The 17,947-nt window shown below is 43.2% G+C and overlaps 1 protein-coding gene across 2 annotated transcripts in view; it reads left to right on the forward strand.

The window, feature by feature from the left end:
* Nucleotides 1–17,947, forward strand: part of ATP11C (ATPase phospholipid transporting 11C) — a 134,500-nt gene that overhangs the window by 1,092 nt on the left and 115,461 nt on the right. The gene's annotated exons all lie outside the window — the stretch shown is intronic.

Here is a 17,947-nt window from a genome sequence, read left to right on the forward strand (position 1 = left end):
ACCATAGCCCTTCACCAGTGTATATATTCTCTGTTTTCTTTTCACTTGAAGTGTCACTTTGTATTGCTGTCTTCTCTCTACTCCTCTGCAGGCTATGTTGGCGCTATATGTCTTGCACATTGCTGTATTCCATTGTCAGGGCTGGATACATGTGTTGCAGGGCTGTGTAGTATTTTCTGGGAGACCGCGATTCCCTTTGCTCTACATTCACATGAGTGTCACCTCTCCATTAGGATCAGACATGGGGAGATGTTTGGGTTGTGCTCTTTGTTGTCCTGTGTATCCTACAATGACATCCCTTGCTGTGTGTATGACTGATGTCTTGTTTTCAGCAGGTTTGCTCAGGGTAATGACCTATTTTGCACATCTTTGTGTTTTTCTTGGTTTATCTGCTCAGCTACTCTATTTGTTGAATGGAGACTCCACATTTTTATTTGCTGTCCTGTCTGTCTACACATGAGTCCTCCTGCAGTATGTTTGTTGGTGTTCCCCTATTCATTTCGCAGAGAAGGTGATGGCAGAATGCTGTTTCCTCTCTATTGTTCTTGGCGTGCTATGAACACATGGCAGAGCAGTCATTTACCACAACCATAATGTTTATTATAGGAGACCTACTCCTTATATCCATGTCACATATCTGACACTTGCTGATTCCATGTCAGTGGAGGAACCCCGGGGAATTCCTGTGACAAATGATTAGATCTAGCAGTGGTCCTCAGCCTGTATAACCTCAGGGCCCACATTTGTTCTTGGTCATTAAGTCATGACCCAAGTTTCACTGCACTCGAACACACAGCATTGCGTTACCATGCGTTCTGGTGCGGGCAATCAGACTGTAGGCAGGAGGTGTGTTTGGGGTGCTATTCAAATAAATGGAAATGCAGTGCACCCCCCTCACCAGAACGTGTGGTAGTTGCGATTGCGAGGTACAGTGCGTTATAATGTGGGACTGTGATTAACACACTCGGGCCTCAAAAACACTTTCAGGCGCACACATGACCACAGGCACAATCTCACACACTCGTAGACACTGCTTGTGTGACCTGTAGAGGTGCCAGGAGCCAGAATGTGACGTCACTCTGGTCCAGGCACCTCTACAGGGCACACCAGGGAGCTGTAAGCAATGCACCTATGGATGCAGCTCCCTCGTGGCCATACCCCCATGCTACCCAGCCTCAAGCTGACACCCGGTGCCAGGCAGCATATTTTGAATAAATACGACTATATAGTGTATTTGGGGTAATCTCTCATGCTAGGCTATTGTATTCTGACAGTGACTAGTGTGCAGCTATCAGAATTCCTGAACAGTGACTGCAGCTATTTGGCTGAAGTCACTATTCAGCCGGACCGGCCCCTTCAGTTGAAATATCAACTTATGTGGAAGAGTGGGGTGTTGATGGGGCCACACACTGGTTGAAAATCAGCAGAACCGGCACCCCAAATGCACCCTGTAAAAACGCGTTATAATCACGCACAACCGCGCAGGAAAAATCATGGAACACTCGCAGGTGAAAACGCTGCATGAGCTACTTTTCTGCGATTGTTGCACAGTGGGCATCCCATTGATTGAATGGGCTGACACGCAGCAACAGCAACAAAAATACTTGCAAACGCATGTTCCTGCACATTTACTCATTGCTAGGTGTGAATGGGGCCTTACTTTGGGGTCAGAAAGTAGCAGTGTAGAAGTTCTCCTCTTGCAGAAGTGATGACTGCTCAAGGAACCCAGGCAACCTCGAGGAAATGCAAGGTTGAGTTGTCACCAGAACAATAAGTAAGGTTAAATCTTCTGATAAGGACATCTCTTCTGGTGACAACTATATAAATGGTGAATTCTTCCTTTGGGTAGGTTGCCTCTCACTTCCTATTGAACTTTCACACATTTCTTCGACATGTGCGATTTCAAATGTTGTACACAGAAGGATTTTCTGTATCTTCCCATCCATGCATCATTCCTCCTGGTACTGCAGTAGCCGTACTGTGCTGTGGATGCATCCGGCCATGTGTTGTACAGTCTGAGTTGCAGAGGCAGCAGGCAGGATGATGCATTGGCACGCCTGCTTCAAATTGTGTGCAGTGTACTAAACAATTGTAATAGTCCCCCGAGAAAGGACAATGACAGCAAGAATTAACCTTATATGGGTTCTATACATCTCCACTCTGCTGAAATAAAAGTGTTTTTATTCTTATTTCTGTCCCAATCTGAGATATTTCCTTTCATTATTCATTCCTTTTATTCCCAGAGAACAAGGTTTAGGTTGGGATGCAGCACAGACAGTGGGCTCTGTCCCTTTTGTCATTTACAATACACATTGGCAGGGATTTATCAAAACTGGAGCAGACAAAATCTGGAGCGGTTGCCCATGCCAACCAATCAGCTTCTCTCTTCAGTTTGTTCAGCTAAGCTTTGAAAATGAAAGAGAGAAGCTGATTGGTTGCCATGCACAGCTGCTCCAGATTCTGACTGCTCCACTTTTGATAAATTGGGTTTGACTACTTGTCTAGAACTGCTGTGAGGCCAGGCTGTCATGGTGGTGTGCGTCGTCTTTTAACGCAGATGAAACGCAGGACAGTGAGTCTGCAGGAGACAGGGCCAGAGGAGGTGAGTATTATAGAGAGAGGTGCTTTTTTTTTTTTTTTAAATCAAAACCAAAAGTGATGTTGGGCCTCAAATTAAAAAAATAAGTTGAAAACTTTTAGTGTCCAATTACACTGATGCATGTTCATTGTCATATCTTTATTTTGTGTGTTTTCATGCACCACCATTGATATCTAAGCCTCCATTCACACCTAGGCCTCAGCGATTTTGCCTGTTTTTGCCTAGCTAGTTTTTTTGCACGTGTTGGGCCTGGGCACATGGAGACACGCATCTTAGCAGGCAGATTGGAAAACATTGAGGTCAATGGACAAACGTGTGTAAAAACACACAAAAAATGGGCACAGAAATTATTAAAACACTTTAATTCTGTTTTTCAGGCATTTCCATTCAAGTCTATGGGACCAAACATGCTGCAAACTGCCCCTAAGAAGCTCAGGAACTTTTTCCAGCGACAGGCGTTTTGCAGCTTGTGACAAAACACTCAGGCGTGAATGAGGGTCATTGAGATTAATGAGAATTCATGTTGTGAGTGACACACACGACAAAACACTTAGGTGTGAATGAGGGCTAAAAGTCCCTTGAAACACTGACATGTAAAAAAAACAAAAAACACAATGTTTTGTTAACTTTGTGCGTCAAAGGAAAACAAATGTCTAAATGAAGACTCTTCAGAAGATTGGTGTTTTCTGTGCAGACCAATAAAATGGAATGGTGGGAATGGGCCCTCGCTCTGCTTCATCTTATTGAATAGATTGACAGATATCACTGCCTTTGTGCATAGCAGTTATCAGACATCAACACCAGGCTACTTGTGGCTATTAAAAAAATTTATATGTAGGGTTTAGTGAGCAAAGGATGACATAGCTCAGACCTGGACAAATCTCACCCAGACCTAGAACTGTGAATATATAGTGGTATCTCGGTTCACGAACACTTCTGTTCGCGAACAGGAAGTTCAGCAAAATGTTGCTTCCATTCGCGAACTCCGCATCGGGTGACGAACACAACCACAGCCATCTTCCCTACTCTGACTCAGGTCATGGCTTCCTCTAGTCGCGATCGCGGTCAGATCACAGTCTGATTCGGTTCACGACCAATTCGGTTTGCAACCAGAATTGTGTAACGAATTAAAGGAGAACTATGAGGTCAGGGCTTTTCCCCATAGTTCTCCTTAGGGTAACGGGAGGACACAAACTAGCATCCTTCCGTCACCCTAGGCTCAGTATACCGCGAGCTGCTGCTCGCGGTATACTGAGACGCCACAGCTGAAGCGGATCCCGACAATTGTGACGGGATCCGCCCAGCTGCGTGAGTAAAAGCTGGCTCTGCCTATCTAGAGGCAGAGCCAGCTGTACCCGCCACCTCCCCCGTCTGTTCCGCCAGTCAGCGCTGGCGGATCGGGGAGGGGGGAATCTAGCCCCTCCCCTGTCACGGCAGAGAGACGTGACAGGATCGAGAGGGGAGCGAACACCGTTATATGTTCGCTCACCTCCGGATCTACTGAGCCGGCCTGTGACAGTTTCATTGTCACAGGTCGGCTAGAACTATGAGGTGAGTGAAAAGCACTCGCCTCATAGTTGTCCTTTTAAGTTTGTGATACCACTGTATAGAGCTGACCATACACGCGTTATGGTCGATTCATCAGTGGGTGGCCCTACTGGCTCAATAAAAGTCTCAATAATAAAATTTGCCCCAAAAATGTTCGGCCTAAGTCCCCATTCACACCAGGGCAACATCGCTTCAGTGCTTTTTTTCACGCTTTTTAAACCTTATTTTAATGCTCGTTTTACCGGCGCTTTCTGTTCATATGTAAGCGTGTTTTCAGTTGTCCAATGAAAAGTGGTCTCAGCTGCACAAATGTGCTAAAAAAAAAAGCACAAAAATCACACTGACGCTTTTCCATTGAAGTCTATAGAGCAAAAGAAGCTCATGGACTATATTAAACAACGGGCATATTGTTATGCGTGATTGGTCCCCATAGGAATACATGGGATTTTGATTTGCATGCGTTTCAGCGCGGGAAGAAAAAATGCGACAAAGCGCCCTGATGTGAACGGGGCCTAACAGTGATCGCAGCCAATTAGTTGCATTCAATGGTCATGTATTAGACAGTGGTGGCCAAGAATACAATAGCCGCAGTGTGAGATTCATCCTTCCACACTGCATAGCATGGATGGAGGAACTTTGTTAGATTATCTTTATTCAGCCTATACACTGAAAGAAAGAAAAAAACGACCAGTTTATGGCCATTTTATTAAAAACAAAGATCCTCCCACAAAACCTGCTACAAAAACTGTCAGTGTAATACGGGAAGGGTTCAGCCTAAAAATATGAATACATGTTACAGCCGCTTGTGTACAACACTGGCATGTGTCATCCTGCTGAGATGAGCGCAAGCCTGTATGACGAGACCTGCAGCCAGATTCCTAAGATTTCTTTGCTGTTGATTGATAAGCCTTATTCATCTGTTCCTCGGAGCCGGCTTGCTCTTAGACCTGTCCCTGGAGCATCTTTTCCCCGCTGCTGCAGTGTGAACAGGCACTTAATGCAGATTTACTCAGCTGATCCCTTCTCCTGCTGGCACCCAAGACCAGTGCCCACAGCCTCTCCCTAACCCTCACCTCCAATGCTCTGGTGGTCAGAGGCCTGCTGACTTCATCATGTCTAATGCATGGTACATTGCCCTGCATTAGATGTGAGGAGGCCAAGGGACAGTCCACGGCTGGAGCAGAGGAGGGGGGGCGGCGGCGGCTGAGTGAGCGCCAACCTATGGGAGAGCGGGGATCAGGTAAAACTGCTGTAAAGAATCCCCATAGACAAAAATGAGCGGTTAACCCTTGCAGTGCGGAGGCAGACCTATTGCAGGTTTAATTTTCTTTTTGTATCTGGAGATATCCATACGGAAGAAAAGATGGGCGTTGCAGAATTGCTTTGTAAGGTACAGCATCTCAGCCTTCCATAGTTGGAGCGGGTTTTATAGTTCACAGAACAGAATTGGGAAAGCTGATCACATTACGATTTCAGCTCCATGTACATTGGATTCTGTGCAAGACAAATGGGTATTTTGCTGTACAGCAGATGTACCTGGCCTGGAAGAAGACAACTATCACATCGAACGCATCCAAGGTCGGCTATGCTGCACCATATTACATTTGTTATTTTGGCTTTGGTACTTTAGATTTCTTTTGTCTCAAACCATGGCTATTGTCACACTGTGCAGAGCACCTGGAGAGACGGGACAGTGGTTCTGTCTGTCTGAAAGTTACTTCTAATTAGGGAGCTTACAAATGTATTTCTACTCGAGAACAGGAATTAAATCTATTACAGATAACATGTCCTTGGATGTGGTGGATGCTTTAGGGCTGGTGCAGACTTCGGCAATCCCGGAACGCGCGTTCTGGAACTGCAGGATCGTGTGCGAGTGCACAGAGCGGTTGCCGCACGGCTCCATTGATTTCAATGGTGTTACATCTGCGCGGCAATCACTGAATAAAGGCACATGTACCTTTGTCGGTGACACGCATGGCACGTTTTTTAATACTTGCTATCCGCAGCATTTTCTTACTATTTGCGCACATATGATAAAATATAAAATTTTGGCTAGAAAACAGCTTCAACCCCCCAAACAATGATATATGTTCTGAAAGCCAAGGCCCTGTAGAATAAAAAGATGCTAGTTGCAATTTCTTTATGTCGCACTGTATTTGCGCAAATGTTTATCAAACCAGTATTTTTAGGATAAAATACAGTAAATTAAAATGTAGTGCGCAGAAACCGAATATAATACCCAATTTTTTAGTAAAATATGAAAGATGGGGTCACGTCGGCTAAATAGATACCAAACATGTAAAGCCTTAAAATTGAGTTTGCCCGTGAAGCCGCAAAAAAACTTCAATACTCATATTTTCAATAGGGAACACTCTAAACGCTTTTGCCGCTCATCAGTTTAGTGCTAACAGTGATTAATGGCTTTAGAATGATTTTCCTCACTGCGACGTTCGCGGCGATCTGTAACATGTAGCGCAATTGTCGTTTTCGCACGGAGGAGCAGCAATGCGTGTTTGGGTGTATATGTGCGTGCACGTGGGGGGCGGAGTACTTTAAAAAAAAATCAACAAATCTAAACCTAAACTTTCACTGTGAAAAACGATATTGTATAGAAAACTCCACTATAAACGGTGCATATTTATGTTCTGTTAAGATGTGTGATTGGTGAATTGAGAACAGGATATATGACTTGCTGGACAATTTACTAAGTGACCACATCCTTCATGAAAGGTTGTCATGCCCGACTGTATTTGACTGAAGTAGAATGAACCCGCACATGTGTTTCCAAAATCTAGCAATAGATATTCCTCAGTCTATACCTGGTGCACAGAGCAGATCACTGCAATGCAGTGCTGGGACTGTGTGGTTTCCTGTGCTGCGTTATTAGGCATTTCACAACTGGAGTTTGACTTTTAGAACTTTTGTCTGTGTCCCCATTGAAGTGAATCCACCTCACGGTTTACATGCAGGTTTTTTTTTTTTTTTTTTTTTTTTTTATTGTTGCATTGAAAGAAACAAAAGACCAAAGACCTCATACTAGCAAACCACAAAGTTTTCTCTGTTACGCATCTTTTTAGGTGTTTATTTTTTTTTAAGAGCACATGTTCTGAGACATTTTGCATAATATCTCAACTGCGCCATAATTGCGTCTAGCATTTGTGGCATTAAAAGACCTCCAAACTGTCGCACATTCTAGAAGTGATTCTGAGCAGTTTTAAAAAAAGGATCTCCAGAAAAGTTCCCCCCCACTAGAAGAGCTAACTGCTTGATTTTTTTCTAGGGGCTCAAATAAAAATAAAAAAAATCTACTCTTCTTTCTGGGCTCTGGTGGGCTATGCCCCACTGATATCATCATGTCTGATACGGTCCATTCACCTGTATTAAGGTGCCCATACACTGCACGATTCTCGTACGAGAATCGCGGGAAATCCCGCAATCGTACGAGAATCGTGCAGTGTGAATGAAGACGTGCGTCCGTTTCTACTGTACGGTCGCACGTCTTTTGTCTAAGGAACATGCTAGAAAACCAGCCGAAAATCTTACGATTTTCGTCTGGTTTAAATGGTGCTCAAGAGACAAATGCCGAACGGGCCGGTGTGTGCACGCGTACACTGCCCGTTCAGCATTGCAGTCATCGGAAGCCCGCCCCGACTAGGGTCTTGCGATGGTTGTAAAGTGTATGGCCACCTTTTAGACGTGAGAAGGCTGAGGAATGTGCCACAGCTGGAGCGGAACGGGAGAGAAGTGAGCACACAGGACCGAGGATCAGGTGAGCAAATCTTCTTAATTCCGCCCCCTAGAGGAAAAACAAGCAGTTAACTATATATAGATATAGATATAAAAAAAAAGAGAGAGAGAGAGAGAGAGAGAAAGAAATATAGAGATTATATATATATATATCTTTTCTGGAGATATATATAATTATCCTATCTATCTCTATCTGGAGTTCTTCAAAAATAATTCAGGTTCATACCCTTATGCTGGTTAAGCACTGCGTGGCTATAGAGCTGTCATCCATGGGGTTTGCAACAATTTTGGGACAATATTTCTTATGAAGACATTTTGTAAGGAAACATAAACTAGGATAATTGATAATAATAAATGTCATTATATACGCTAGTAATCAGGCATGGGACAGTTTAAAAGACAATGAGGGTGCAACTAAGTTGTTGTCCCCTGTAGTGTTTTATCAAACTATTAGGGCTTGTTCACACCAATTGTGGTGCGTTTAAGAGTTGTAGCTGCTGGAAAGCATAGCAATCCCACACTAAACTTCCCCCTTCGTTCCGGGGCGGCAGGGTGCATTCAAGTCAATGGCACCGGGGCCACGCCTCCGCGCCCTCAGTGCGATCTGATGCATGGCAAAACATTGCGTTCTGGTCAACTGCAAACGCAGAAAATAGAGTATGCTGCAGCATTTTGCGCTTGCAGTGGAACGGAACACAGGCAATATTTTGCCACACGTCCGATTGCACTGCAGGTGAGGGAGGGGTCTGTCTGCAGTGCCATTGATTTCAATGCACCACTATGCCCCAGTACGAAGGGAGAAGTTTAGTGTGCGATTGCTGTGTGTTCCAGCAGCTACTGCTCTGGAACACACTGCAATTGGTGTGAACCAGTCCTTAGTGTTATTAGTAAATGAGGATCAACTGCTGCCGGCACTATGGAGATGTTAATTCTCAAATTTCACAGCAGAAGCACTCAGTGTTATTAGGGATGGGTTTCTCGTTTGTTAGGATGTTTCCTCGACTTCCTGTTTCAAAGACATAAGAGGAAGTTAAAGTAAAAGGGACATCTGACAGTAACGCACATTTCCAGCCAGTGGAAAAAAGCTGGTGTAAACCTGCAGGTTAATGAATTCTATACTATGTGAGCAATGTTGAAGAGTAAGTTTCTTCTACTCTCTGCAGATGTCCTCAGGCTGTTTCTGTGTTTCAACTTGATTACCTGTAATTTAAATCTGTGATTAATGTCCATGCCTCAGACTTGTCTGGTTCTGTTGACGTGAGAACCGGTTGTCTTTACAGTGACATTAGTAGAAGTATTTCTTATTTGGTGGATCAGTCCATACAAATGTGATATTTGAGTTGTGGTTGGACATCTTATCTCTCTCTCACTAGTGAAAGGTGTCTGGTGTAGCCTGTCTGTCTCACCCTTTTTGTGGTTTTGGATCAGGTAGGGTAGGCTAGGCTTAGAACCTCTGTCTCCATTGTTCTGTGTCTCCATTGGGTGGATTCTTCTTGTGCATTGTCACTGTGAGAGAAAGTCGGGGAATTCAGTGTTTTCTAGTCATTGCTAGGTTCCGGTGGCAGCTGTCCGAGTCAGGATTATCCCTCATTTCAAGGAGATTTTCACTTATTTATAATAAGCAAAGTTCCCCGAAAATACGGAATCCCAAAATAGGAGCTGTCTATAATAATCAAACAGGTAATGATAATGTAACAAAATTTTAATGAGAATTAATAATAAAAGTAGAAAAACATATAAATACACCTACTGACAAAGAACATCTAAAATCAATTAAAATGACAAACAAGTCCTCCCTGATATCGCCCTGTGTTGATTGATGTAGATGAGAATCTAGTGACCGTTAGTGATGGTCACAAAGAGTCACTGATATTGGACACAAGCGCTGTGTTAGGCAAGCAAATACTCAGTATCAAAGAAAAGAAAAAGAAGGAATTACTCACTTCTGATGTGGTTTAGGTGGTGAGACAATTCCTAACAAAAAAGACTTCAAGCATGCATGAGGTAATGGTCACAATGGCTGTCCCAGACTGCTGGTCCCTGGTTTCAGCAACTTTATTTTCCTGTATGTTGGTATAATTGCTGCGAGGCCTGCTGTGGATCCTCCATGTCGGCTCCTGCCTATGAAGTGGTATTCAGACCTGTGTTTGATAACAAAGCTGGAAAGTTGTATTCCATATGTGCGGCCGCACTAACGAATGCAGGTGAATAAAGATCCACGAGGAGTGTAGTTTTCTCTTAGTGGGTCCAGTCAGCATGGATTTAGCCAAAGAGGAGTGAACAGATAGTATTCAGAGTGAAGGTAGTACTGTCAGATCCACCATGATTTGGTTGGTTTGCTTTGCCATCAGTGTCCCCAAAGGGATCCCGTATATCCAGCAGAGTCTGCAGAGTAAAATCATGGGCACACAGGGAGGGCTGCACACGTTTAACCCTAACGTTTCACCCCTACACACAGGGGCTTCCTCAGAGGGACGTGTCAATCTATAATAAACTTTGCTTATTATAGATTGACGCTGGAACCCAGGAGTTTTTTGTCCACTTTATTGTTATTTGAGGCGCTTCTCCTTTCCCCATTTGTTATTATTTTCACTTATTTCCTGTTTTATGTCTGGGGACAGAAAGTACATGCAAATATCACTGAGACTACAGAGTACAAGAAAAAATACCCCCCCATGTAACAAAAATGTTTACCTAACTAACCAAAATTTGTACTTGTATTGTGTATTCAAACATCTCTCAGATTTTTTATCTTTTTGGAGAGAATTTCCCATACTTCCTGTCCACTGACTTGAGATGCAAAACATATATAGTGTATATAAAAGTAATGACGCATTGCTTGGAATCTATAACTGTACAATGACTGTACATTAGTGGATCATGGAAATTGACATGGACATAAAACTGGACAAGCATAACTCGCCTGAAAGCTTTCCAATGCTCCCAAGTTGCAGCAAATTGTGGATCAATATGCTCATCTCTCGGTACAATCAAATTCTAATTCGGCATCCTGAATGGAATCTAGGATCTTACTCTGTTGCATTTATCTCAGATTCAGCTTTGTAAATAAGATATGTTACCAGGAAACTTGTGATCCCTTAAATAAGGTCAGCTTTTACTCAAACATGAAACCTTATATTAGCCAGATGAAGGGATCCTGCTTGGCTAATTCTCAGACATTATTCTAGGTGTGCTGGCAACATACCTTGTTTATGTACCTGCAGTTGGCACAGAACCCTCTATTCAATGGTCAATTCCAGTAGGGTGTTCAGTGGCAGCATCTGAACAGATTTGGCTTCCTTCCTCCAACTTTTCATTTTTGTCAAAAAAATAAGTGTAAAAAAAATTTTTTTTTTGTCAGTTTATATCAAGCAATCACTATGACTGCTTAATAAATTAACTTTTTAAAATGTTTAGTTATTATCAGGCTGCTCCAAGCTTAGGAACAGCTAATAATAACTTTAGAGACAGATCCTGACAGCATGTCAGAATCAGATCTCACTAAAGGTCTTTGATCGTTCCTAGGTGATAAAAACTGATACATTTCACTCAGAGATACATTTGTATCTTGTGCTTGAAATGTATCATTTACCATCGGGCCAGGCTCTCCAGCTGTCAAAACGAATAGCAGAGAGGTGAGTCACTGCTACCTCTCTGCTATCTTCAGCTGTCAGATACAGGATCGCTATTTAGCGAACCCGTATCTGAATGTAAATGCTTCATTCTTTCATTAATGAAAGAAGCTTTTAAAAAAGCTTAACTGTTTCATTAATGAATGCCTCAATAGTGAGGCATTAATTAATGACTGGAACTGCTAAGAATCAGCAGTTACCAGCATTACAGAGGCTAATATAACTCGGCACGTACAGTGTACGTGGCCAGTCATATAGCCACTTTGTGATGGGACGTACACTGTACGTCTCCCGTCACGAAGGGGTTAAATCTAATTTGTTACCAGGCAGCACAGACTGAGACAGTTCTTCCCTTGGCAATGCTTTTAAAGGAGAACTATGAGGTGAGTGCTTTTCACTCACCTCATAGTTCTAGCCGACCTGTGACAATGAGACTGTCACAGGTCGGCTCAGTAGATCGGGAGGTGACGAACACATACCGGCGTTCACTCACCTCTCGATCCTGTCACAGCTCTCTGCCGTGACAGGGGAGGGGCTGGATTCCCCCCTCTCCGATCCGCCAGCGCTGACTGGCGGAACGGACGGGGGAGGGGGCGGGTACAGCTGGCTCTGCCTCTAGATAGGCAGAGCCAGCTGTCACTCACGCAGCTGGGCGGATCCAGACATAATTGTCGGGATCCGTTTCAGGTGCGGCGTCTCAGTATTCCGCGAGCAGTAGCTCGCGGTATACTGTGGCGTCTCAGTATACTGAGCTTAGGGTGACGGGAGGACGCTAGTTTGTGTCCTCCCGTTACCCTAAGGAGAACTATGGGGAAATGCCTTAACCCCATAGTTGTCCTTTAAACTGAAATTCTGGCCTATACTCTTATACCAGGAATTGTTTTTACACAAAACAAAAGAACAAGGACTACTATATTGTAATGTGTCCCAATGATCCATTTGTTTTGTTGGGTACAGCCTTCGAACTGTCACTGAATGCATTCACTATGGTACATTTAGCGTTTTTTCTGACTTGCTGTGTGAGATACAGCCCTAGATTTCACTGCCAATGATAAATGACATGCCTGTGAGAGTTTAGAGGTCTGTAGCTATTTTTGTTTTGCTAGTACTCATTTCTCTTTTATATCTCTCACGATGGGGGAGATGCCAACAATAAAACTAGTTCATTTACTTCATTTTGAAAATAAGTTTCTGTACTCGCTGAATAAAGCAGAAATCTGCATACCAGTACACCCATTACAGTACTGTATGTTGGATTAATTTATTGTTTCCATGCTATTCCTTCATCCTGAGTCATGTGGTCAAGTGTGCATACAATCTTCCAATCTTGGCTCTCCATGACGTTAAAGTAAACCTGTGGCCAGACTATAGATAATACTTTACATTATTCTTAACCCACTGTAAATAAGCTGTACACAAGCTTTCACTGATTTATGTTGCTGAAGTCACTGTGGAGCAATGTATTCTCGAAGTTCACAGCAGAAGTAGCAAAGTCATTAAAATAGAACTATGGAGTGTTTTTTTTCCCCATAGTTCTCTTCAGGGTCACGGGAGAACATATACTAACCTCCTCCCATGACCCAAAGCTCAGTATAGAGCAAGCTATTGCCCGCAAAATATTGAGAACGCTGCAGCCGGGACGGATCCCGACAATACTGTCGAGATCCACCCAGCTGCGTGAGTGACCGCGACCTATGGCTATCTAGAGGCAGAGCCAGCTGTGCCCTCCCCAGTTCGTTCCTCCACTCACCCCTAGAAGATCGGAGGGGGGGAATCCCTGCGAGGAGCGGTGACTGGCAGTCACCACTCTCTGCAGGGAGATGATCGGGAAGTGAGCAGATCGGTGCATGTTTCTGCTCACTTTCCGATTGATAGAGCTTCTTTGTCTCAGGTCGGCTCGAACTATGAGGATGGAAATCACTCACCTCATAGTTCTCCTTTTAATATTGGCAGCCCAGTTCACTCTGCTTCCTCTTTTCAGAGTTTACGTTCCTGAAAATTTGTAGTGTATACGTTATTTGTAATAGTAGTTTGTGTTGTATTAAATTGAATAAAGCTGGAGTAAGAAACCTAAGGAGTCCCAATACTTTGCATCTTTAATAACTTTTTAGCCACTTTTAGCCAAAAAAAAGGTATCCCTTAACCTACAAACCTTCTTCATTGATCCATGGCTAATGTGATACATGCCACTTCTACTGTGTACATTAGAGATTGAAAGGTTGACAGGTCTCGGCTGCAGCCTGGCTGTGCGCTCTGCGCATATAGCGGGCAGTAGCACACTATATTCTGAGTTTTGAGTCACTGGAAGACATTAGCTTATGTCTTCCCATGACCCTGGACGCAACTATGGGCAAAAAAGGTTGCCCCATAGTTCTCCTTTAAAGTTTAATTACAGCTTGTTAACAATATGTAAAGGCCCATATCCTGGCCATAGTTACACTTTAAAGAGACCCTGTTACCAACTTAAACAATTACAGGTAAAAGCACAGATAAATCAAGTATTTTAAATGCTTACATTATTATTATTGTTATTATTATTATTATTATTATTATTATTATACATGATTTATATAGCGCCAAAAGTTTGAGCATTGCTTTACACCTTTTTCCTTTCCATAAATGATGTATTCACTTGTAATGTTCCTTGAAATTTGATTAGTCAATTCCATAGCACAGCCCTCTCCTCTTCACCTTCCTACATAACATTTATGAAGTAGCCTGGGGAAGAGTGAAGGGGAATGCAATGGAGTGTCACATGATTGATTGCTGGGACTGCTGTCACATTACATTGAAGATGGGGGCACCAGCTTTTTGGATGTCTACCTATAACATACATAAATTATGTTAAATGTACAAATAATCTTATGGGAAGATTGTTATTGAAATGGATGGCCTTGTGACAGGTTCCTTTTAAGGTATAGGGGTCTTGTTTGTGCCCAGCATTTGAGGTCAAAGGTGTTTAACAAAACCATAGCAGAGATAATGGTTTTGCTATGTGAGAACTCAATTTCTACACTACTGCATCTGGATAACTTTATTAATTTTGCTGTCGCAGTGGTCTACATGATCAGGAAGTCCAGGCAATGCCTCTAATGTTAAGAACCCCTTAAGGGGACTGTGGGAGTCAGTGGTAAGAGGTTAAGCTAAAAAACCTTTGAGGCTAGAGTTCTGGTGAGTTGCAGTTCATTTTGTTAAATGGCACACCAACTTGTTGTAGTGTGCTACGAGACACTAGAGCTATGTACATGTTTCTTAAGCACGTTAGGGTGTGTTAACAGCCTATTCATTTTACAGGGACCATAAACCTACAGCCTCTGAAACTGCCAAGGACGTGAGGTTTATTGGCCAACATGAAATTGTTCAGAATAGCTTGCAATGTGTAATTAGGGGGTGGGCTAAGGCACTTATTATTTTTTATTTTTAAAGTGCATTAACAATACAATGTACCACCCAAGCCTGAGATCTGTAATCCTTTGTTAGGATAGACACACTACAAGTTGCTCAAATGTACAGACCCAGATGGACATTTCTAGATGTATGGTTTCTATGAACTGTCAGGGTTAGTTCACACCGTATGCAGTTGTGATGCAGTCCGTTCAGTTTGGCTGCTGCAGCCAAAATACATCACACTGCTTTCCTATGAGCTTTCTTGTGCTGTATTCACACCATTGCAGTCCATTCAGATGCAGTCAGAAAAAATACTCCTCCTATTTTAGCTGCATCTGACCGCACCGGAACGCATGCAAACGCATCCACACGCAACACATGCATCCCAAAAAAACCCCCACAGAATTGATTGTGTCATCATCCAGGGACTTCCTCTGGTAGAAGAGATAGCGGAGACATGGCTGATGTGGATGCTGACATCTTTGTGGATGACTGTCCACTCGTCTATAATCCCAAGCATGCCAACTATAAAAACAATTGGCAGAAGATAGGAAAGTGGAGGGAGATAACTACCAAGCTATACCCTGATTGTCTAATTTAGCATTTTAGTTAAAAAAATAAATAAATGCACCGAACTGCATAAAAAATGCATCAAAACGGATTGCAATGCAACTGCGCAGATGTACGCCCTTGTGATGCAGTTTCTGGTGTGAACTAACCCTAAAGAGGTACTTTAAGTTTCTTAACTTTTTTTTTTGCACCAAAGCCTTGTCTTCTTGTCGGCAGTTTAACATAAAGTATCCTTGAATATCGCAGCTAATTTTCTGAACATAAACTGGTAAACTGGCTAGCGTGCCCTTCAAGAAGTCTTTTAGCAGATCATATTTTGCATGGGCTCAATAAAAGTAGCTTAATGGAGCATCAAATTCACCTGTCATTAGAAAACATGGGTGCTGCCAACCTATGGAGTCCTTTGGGGTCACACTGCTGCAACAAGCACGCAGCAAATGGAAGGCAGAGAAATGTCACAAATCCATATCTCTGGTTCTTGGTCAGTGATTTATAAGAGTATTGAATTCATAGTTTCAGCATGATGGCTAAGCAACTAACATTTTTAGAAAGGCAGCTCAGTTATGGCAGCCTACATATTATTACAGTGAAAAGTCACTTTAAGCTTGTACTGCACCAGTCCAACTCCTTTATCTACTTCTGCTCTAAATGTCGGGATAAAACCAAGCTTACTGTCATAGTCATTTGCCTGGGAATGGTCCTCAGACCTTCATTTAAACACAAACCCCCCTCTTTCCTCCTTAGATCACACACCATCCTTATTTTTTAATTTACCTTGTTCGTGTAGCGAGAACTAGCTTTTTGTCTCTCCTTGTGACATCACCAATTATCAGGCATTTAAAATTCGTGCAGGGGCAAACCCCAGAGCTACATCTCCCAGAAACCATTTCTCTACAATGTGCGGGCAGATTGCTGCATGTGAAGGCAGCAGCATTGTTTTACTGGGAACCAAATGAATGTATGTTATATTTGTGGAGAGAGACAGAAGGTTGGGTGATAAGAAGAGCTCTGTATTGTTTGGGATTTCAGTGCAGCAAAGGCACTGTGTTGTCAGCCCAAACAGGGAGTTAGGAGTACAGTGAGTTTCTGGTAGATCAACGGGTATTTTTCTGGACTTGCAGCGCTTTTAACTGGATAACACATTACGTATAGTAGATGTATTAGAGAGATGTACTAAATGTATTTTTATTTTATTTATTTTTTTATTTAAAGGAGAACTATGAGGGGAGTGCTTTTCACTCATCCTCATAGTTCTAGCCGACCTGTGACAATGAAACTGTCACAGGTCGGCTGAGTAGATCGGGAAGTGAGCGAACACATACCGACGTTCGCTCGCCTCTCGATCCTGTCACGGCAGAGAGCCGTGACAGGGGAGGGGCTGGATTCCCCCCTCTCCGATGCTCCAGTGCTGACTGGCGGAACGGACGGGGGAGGGGGCGGCTACAGCTGGCTCTGCATCTAGATAGGCAGAGCCAGCTGTCACTCACGCAGCTGGGTGGATCCAGACATAATTGTCGGGATCCGCTTCAGCTGTGGCGTCTCAGTATACAGCTGTAGCTTGCGGTATACTGAGCTTAGGGTGACGGGAGGACGCTAGTTTGTGTCCTCCCGTTACCCTAAGGAGAACTATGGGGAAAAGCCTTAACCCCATAGTTCTCCTTTTTAACCTTACTACCTTTAGAGCAGCTTTTGACTTTCAGCTTTGCAAATATAATAGAAATAGCTTGTACAAAGCTACACACCTCTGTGCTGCTTATGACGCATCATAAGGGAGAGTTGCGCAATGAACATTCACCATTTCAGATTAAAATTCTCACCCCTTCCTCTCGTATCAACTTTGTAAGATTCTGTGCGCCTGAAGGTCTACGTAATGACTGGGCCAGAACATTATCTTATTTGCTATTGACACAGATGCAATTGAATGAATGAGATTATGTTTTTGAATGCTTACAAGGCAGTTCAGGGTAGTTTCACTTATTGATGTAGAACATTAGTGCCAACTAGTTAAAGGAGAACTATGAGATGAGTGATTTCCACTCACCTCATAGTTCTAAGCCGACCTGTGACAATGAGACTGTCACAGGTCGGCTCAGTAGATCGGGAGGTTAGGGAACACATACCGGGTTCCCTCGCCTCTCGATTCTGTCACGGCTCTACTTTTGATGATCGTGTCTTCATGCCCTTTACGTCTGTGCTTTTTCATTAAGGATCATCGAACTGGGCCAAGTTTGGTTTCGGAGACGTTCAGCAAACCCAGGACAAAATCTGCTAAATCCGAACATAGAGCTAACCCCACTGAAGTCTATTAGAGCCAAATTCTGTTAATTTCTTTGATGGCCCTTTTCAAAGCCAGATTGCTAGTCTTAAAGGAGAACTATGGGGTCAGTGTTTTTCCCCATAGTTCTCCTTAGGGTAACGGGAGAACACAAACTAGCGTCCTCCCGTTACCCTAAGCTCAGTATAC

The sequence above is a fragment of the Nanorana parkeri genome, unplaced genomic scaffold (genome assembly GCF_000935625.1).
Source record: "Nanorana parkeri isolate BGI_ZX_2015 unplaced genomic scaffold, ASM93562v1 scaffold730, whole genome shotgun sequence".
Classification (NCBI taxonomy): Eukaryota; Metazoa; Chordata; class Amphibia; order Anura; family Dicroglossidae; genus Nanorana; species Nanorana parkeri.